Here is a 6545-nt window from a genome sequence, read left to right as displayed (position 1 = left end):
CTGAGAGGAACCTCTACTGAATGCTGACCTTCCTTCCATCTTCCCACTGTTCTGGGTCTCCTTGGAAGCAGCAGCAGCAGCAGCATCTCCAGCTCAGCAGAGAGAGAGGCGGGGCAGTAACCCCTCAGACATCCGGAGGCTCCCATAGCTACCCTTCTACTCCGTCAACTCCCTCATGTCTTGGGATCGTCACCCCATCCCTTCCAGCACTGTTGGACTGTATCTTTATTTTTCTGCTTTTCTCTTTTCTACATTTTATCCTGCCAACTGTTTGTCATCCAAACCTCTCTTCTCCATGGCTCCTCGCACCTCTCCTTCTCCTTATCTCATCCCTATCCGCCCCCTCTCTATCTCCCAACTCCCATTCTCTTGCGCTCTCTGGAACTGCCGCTCCACTGCCCCAAAAGCAGCGGCAATCCATGATCTTTTTCTATCCCACTCATTTAATCTTCTCGCCCTTACTGAAACCTGGCTTCCGGCCCACGATACCGCTACCTCTGCTGCCCTTTCTCTTGGCGGTCTCTCCTTTACCCACACTGGCTGCCCTGAGGGTCGCGGAGGAGGGGTCGGCATCTTATTATCAAAGTCCTGCCAGTTTCAGGTTCTCTCCCCTCCCCCCAGCTACTCCTTCTTCTCCTTTGAATTACACTCCATTAGACTCTATTTTCCTCTGCAACTTAGGGTTGCCATCATCTATCGTCCTCCTGGTTCAGTGTCTCAGTTTTTCACTGATTTCGAGTCTTGGCTGACATCTTTTCTTTCAGATACTGTCCCCTCCCTGATCTTAGGTGACTTTAACATCCACCTCGACGATCCCAAGAATTCCTCAACCTCTCGCTTCAGCTCTCTCTCAGCCTCCTTCGGTCTCCAACCCCATTCCAACTCTCCAACCCATTCCCATGGTCACTGTCTCGACTTAGTTCTCCCCTCCAAGTGTGTCGTGTCTGACTACTTGGCTTCTGATTTCCCACTATCGGACCATCACCTACTTTCCTTTACTCTTACCTACATCCCTCCTCCCCGTCATACCGTCCTCCGCCAGTTCCGTGATCTTCATTCTCTTAACCTTAACCATCTCACTCAGTCCTTGGATTCATCCTTCGCTTCTCTCAATCTTGGGGATTCTGCTGACTCAGCTATGTCTTTACTGAACTCTACTCTCTCCTCAACTCTTGACAGCTTTGCCCCAGTTTCTACGCGCGTGTCCTCCTCTTCCTCTACGACTAGGCCTCAGCCCTGGATCACTCCCACAGTTAGATTTCTCCGGTCCTGCTCCCGAGCAGCTGAACGTCTCTGGAGAAAGTCCAGGGAGTGGGCCGACTTTATCCATTTTAAGTTCGTTCTTTTATCCTTTTCACGCACCCTGTCGATGGCAAAACAAGACTACTTCAAATCATTGATCTGCGCCAACGAGAGGCGCCCGCAGCGCTTGTTTTCCTGTTTCAACACACTGTTAAAACCCTCTCCTCCCTCCGTCTCTCCATTATTTTCTCCCTCTGACTTCGCCAATTTCTTCATTACAAAGATCACTACCATTCGTTCTGAGTTAACTCCTCATGATTTGGCTCCCGCCATTAATCTCCTCACCCCTCCTACTAATAAACTCTCTGTGTTTTCTCCTGTTTCTTTGGAAGAACTCTCTTCGCTGTTGAACTCATCAAAACCCACCACCTGCTCTCTTGACCCACTTCTTTCTCGTCTTCTAATCTCTATAGCCCCCTCTTTGTTACCCTCCCTCCTCTATATCTTTAATCTCTCTCTCTCTTCGGGTTCCTTCCCCTCAGTCTTCAAACATGCCTTAGTTTCCCCTATCCTGAAAAAACCCTCTCTTGACCCCTCTTCCTTGGCTAGCTATCGTCCAATCTCTCTTCTTCCTTTTCTCTCTAAGGTGTTGGAACGAGTTGTCTATTCACGCTGTCTTGAGTTTCTTTAAACCAACTCCATTCTGGATCCCTTCCAGTCTGGTTTTCGCCCACGGCACTCCACAGAGACAGCCCTTACTAAGATCTCAAATGATCTTTTGCGGGCCAAGGCGAATGTCCTTTATTCTATCCTTGTCCTACTCGATCTGTCTGCGGCCTTCGACACCGTGGACCACTGTCTTCTAATAGATGTACTCTCCGACCTTGGTTTCTCGGGCCTTGTTCTCGATTGGTTCACATCTTACTTGTCAGGTCGATCTTTTTCAGTGGTCTCGGGTGGTCAGACCTCGTCTTCTGTCCCCTTATCTGTTGGAGTTCCTCAGGGCTCTGTTTTGGGTCCCATTCTGTTCTCTTTATACACACTCTCCTTTGGCAAACTTATCAGTTCTTTTGGTTTCTCCTACCATCTGTACGCCGATGATACCCAGCTGTACCTTTCCACCCCTAATCTTTCACCAGAGTTAGAGCAGCAAGTGTCATCTTGTTTAACAGCTGTCTCTCACTGGATGCACCATCGGCATCTGAAGCTCAATATGTCCAAGACCGAGCTTCTTGTTTTCCCTCCTAAGCCCACCCTTCACTATTCCTTTTCTATCTCTGTCAATAACATCTCAATCCAGCCGGTCCAGGAAGCCCGCAGTCTTGGTTTCATCTTTGACTCCTCTTTGTCATTTATCCCTCAGATCCAGACTACAGCCAAAGTCTGTAGATTTTTTCTGTATAATATCGCCAAAATCCGTCCATATCTCTCAGCTTCTACCGCAAAAACACTGGTCCATGCCCTAGTGGTCTCACGACTAGACTACTGTAACCTCCTCCTGGCAGGGCTTCCCCTCTCTCATCTCCACCCATTAATTTCTGTTCAGCATTCAGCTGCACGCATTATTTCACTCGCTCGCCGTTATGATCATGTCTCCCCTCTGTTGTCTTCCCTTCACTGGCTCCCTTTTCCTTTCCGCATCAGGTACAAACTTCTGCTACTCACTTTTAAAGCCCTGCATGGGCTGGCCCCTCTTTATTTAACTGATCTTCTCTCTCCCTACATCCCTGCTCGCACTCTCCACTCTGGTAGCCAAAGTCTCCTCTCTCAACCCAGGATCTTCTCTGCCCCATCCCGGATCCGTCCCTTCTCTCTTGCTGCCCCTCATTCCTGGAACCTTCTTCCTCTGCATGCACGGCTTATCACTTCCCTAACCAGCTTTAAGACAGAGCTGAAAACCATATTGTTTAGGGAAGCGTTCTCAGGGAATTTGTGATTGTCATCTGGCTGTCTGACAATATTTGATGTGATGTGATTTGTTTGATATTTGATGTTTTTAATCTGTTTTTTTTTTCTTTTCTATATGGTAATTTTATCTATTCCTCTTTTAAATGTTATTATCTTAGAAAGTACGCCTTGGGCAGGCTTTTATTTACTCCTAATTTTACCGACTTTGTACAGTGCTGTGTATAATTACAGCGCTATAGAAATAAAGTTTAATAATAATAATAATAATAATAATAATAATAATAAATAATCCCAATTGTGCCACTCTACAGAGTTAAATCCCACCCTTCCATTGATAGAATAATATGCTTTACTTAGTTGGTTTATTCAGCCTTGTCAATGAATGAGAGAAAAAGAAAAAATATGGAAGTGAGTGTGTGTGACTGTGTGTGGAGGAGACACAAGGTTCTTTATTTACACTTACACTTGCGTGGTTCTTGCATTTACCTGATGATTTTATGGGTTTTTACATATAAATAAATGTCTCCTCCTTTTATTCCCCGTTCTGAGAAATCACTAGAAACTTGGAACTCTCCAGTTCCCTCCTTGGGTTAAGTCTGAAGCTTTTCAACCACTTTGAACAGATGTCAGATACAAAGACCGCCTGCCTTCAGATCAAATTGCTGCTGCCAAGTCTCGCGAGCTTTGTCTTAAACAGTTGATTATAATGTCAGCACGGTCCAATTTGCCAGCTTTAAAGAAGCAGCTGAACACTGCGTTTTGCTGAAGTATCAAAAAGCTTGGCTCTTTTATATATAAAAAAGAGCAGCAACAACATTGGCATCTCTATAATACAAACTGGGGTAAGAGATTCTCTGTTTACATTGATCTCTATCAGCATAAGTTATAGTTAAGCTCGATTTGTATAGGAATTGCACTCTACTAAAATGTTGTGCTCTGTCCATTTGTTGCTCTGCTGGGAATACAAAGTCTCTTCTGCAAATGGAACTGATGGAACAAATAAGCAAGCAAGTGTATCGAACCATAGTATTATTCAATGGATTCTGGGCTAAGTAAATTAAACTGAACTGAAAAATCATTTATTAATTCAACCATCTTCTGAATTTAAATAGAGATTACACAGCTTTGTGTATAGATTTCTTGGTTGGCTAAAGATTTGCAAAGAGAGGAAACAATCATTGAAATGAATTGTATTGCTTCACTGAATGAGAATACTGAAGCATGTTCTGTTTAACTTTCATGGCTAAGGCAAATGGTTTTTTTTAAAAAAAAATTTAAATGTATCTAACAATGTATCTCCAGTTGAGTGACAGTCTAAAGGCATCTTCTGACCTTTTTTGATTCTAGAAGTAATAAACTAAGGTATATTTGCTTCAGTCTCTTTTCTGTTAACCTGAGGCTATTTAAGTACAGAATGAAATGTTTTAATCCAAATAGCTGCAGTTTAACTTTGGGTTGACAGGTAGCATTTTTGACAGTATTAAAAGTTAGTTCAAACTAATTTTCAGCAGCTTTAATCCATGATGCAGGAATTTTGGACTTTATAAATTGCTTATCATTTAATGACAGCCTGATTAAAAATGAAAGTCAGCACATGAGCCTTTGTTGTTGTTTTTGTTGTGTGCCTTTAAATCATTTCCACCTTATGGTGACACTAAAGCAAACATATAGGGTGTTCCTATCAAGATTTGTTCAGAATGGATTTGTCTTTTCCTTCCTCTGAGAGTCTGTGACTTGTCCAAGGCCACTCTGTGGATTCCCTTGGATGAGTGGAGATTTGAATCCTGGTCACCAAAGTCATTATCCAACTCTAAAACCTTTACACCATGCTGACTCATTTACATGAATAAATGTACATGGATAAAATTGATTTTTTGGTTAAAAGAGAACCCAGCGCACATATTTAATAGTTGGTATTGGCTTCAAGTCACTAAGTTGTTATTCACAGTCACATCCCACTGAAGTGAACGGAGCTAAAGAGTGTGTGACAGTAAAGTCCCCTGTTACTATTATTTTGATTATTTAGCATTGTCTTTAAAAACATCAGAAGCTTCCTTGTACTATGTAAGTGTATTTGTCCATCTTCCTGGGTATTCTACTCTGACCAGCAGCAGATCTTCTTTAGCACCTGCTATCTGATAGTTTTACCTAGAGATACTAAGCACTGATGTTTTTGGTGGGTTTTTGGGCTATGTGGCCATGTTCCAGAAAATTTTCTTCTAAGAACTGAGTTATGGACTATCTGCATTCAAAAAGTGTTCCACTACTTCTCCAAATAAAACAGTGTTCTGTTATTCATTATTTGTGGTGGTATTTTTAAATACTTCTTGGTATATTGCCTTGAACATTTCCCTTAGATTGGAAAGAAGGAATGAACATATGTTTTGAATAAAAACATGCATCTCTAGTGACATCCTTTCCCCTTCAATGCAGAAAAAAATGTTCCCTGGCTCCCACTACACTACTGGTGGGACATTTTGTACTTTCACTGCTTCAGATTCCAGCATACCATCTAACAGATTTCCACACATGAATTACTATGTTGATTGGGTGTGTCCCACACTATTCCTACACGTGTTGTAGGATAGCACACTAGAGGGAGAGAGGACATACATTTCCCCAGATTAAGGGAGAATATTCTTCATTTACTATGTGCTTATTAAAAGTACTTGCCTTGACTATTTTTGGTAACCTCTTGATTGAATTAGAAAGCTATATGTGCACATATTCATTAGCAATGCATCTACACCACATAAATAATGCAACTTGACACCACATTGCCATGGCTCCATCCTACAGTATCCTGGGATTCTTACAGCATCAACACTCTTTTGCAGAGAATGTCAAAGACCTTGGCCTGTTACAGACTGCCAAAATAAAGCTGCTTCAGGTCTCTTTGGAGGTATGCTATTTAAATGATGCATGGGTCCTAAGAGTCCGGAGGTTGCGCCAAAGCCACACTCCATTCCTAAGCACCGGAGTGCAGCTTTGGTGCAGCTTCCTGATTCTTAGGATGCATGCATCATTTAAACAGCATACCTCCAAAGAGACCCGAAGCAGCTTTATTTTGGCAGTCTGTAACAGGCCTGTGTAAAGCTATCAACCCCAGAATTCCATAGGATGGAGCTATAACACTTAAAGTGGTGCCAAACTTTATATATTGTTTTTATATTGTTGGCATTGTATGGTATTGCATTGTTTTTTCCTGTGCATTGTTTGCTTTGTATTTTGCTTTGTATTTTGAGACTCTGTTGTAAGCCGCCTTGATCACATGGAAAGGCGGGGTATAAATAAAACTAATAAATAAATAAATAAATATACTTATCCCCTTCCCCCTGCACTGCTTGTATAGTGGGTCAAATAAGAGTTTGAGGGCCTCCTATGAGGAGAGGCCA

The 6545-nt window shown here is 42.5% G+C and overlaps 1 protein-coding gene across 1 annotated transcript in view; it reads left to right on the top strand.

Moving 5' to 3' along the window:
- The first annotated feature begins 3392 nt into the window (after positions 1-3392).
- Positions 3393-6545, top strand: part of BCHE (butyrylcholinesterase) — a 71342-nt gene continuing 68189 nt past the window's right edge. Inside the window, exon 1 of the mRNA XM_042459013.1 lies at positions 3393-3992. The gene's annotated coding sequence lies outside the window, so the exon portion shown is untranslated. The remainder of the gene's footprint in view (positions 3993-6545) is intronic.

This window comes from Sceloporus undulatus, chromosome 3 (assembly GCF_019175285.1).
Source record: "Sceloporus undulatus isolate JIND9_A2432 ecotype Alabama chromosome 3, SceUnd_v1.1, whole genome shotgun sequence".
Taxonomy (NCBI): Eukaryota; Metazoa; Chordata; class Lepidosauria; order Squamata; family Phrynosomatidae; genus Sceloporus; species Sceloporus undulatus.
The sequence above is the reverse complement of the archived record's forward strand: the minus strand, read 5'-3'. Positions and strand labels throughout refer to the sequence as shown.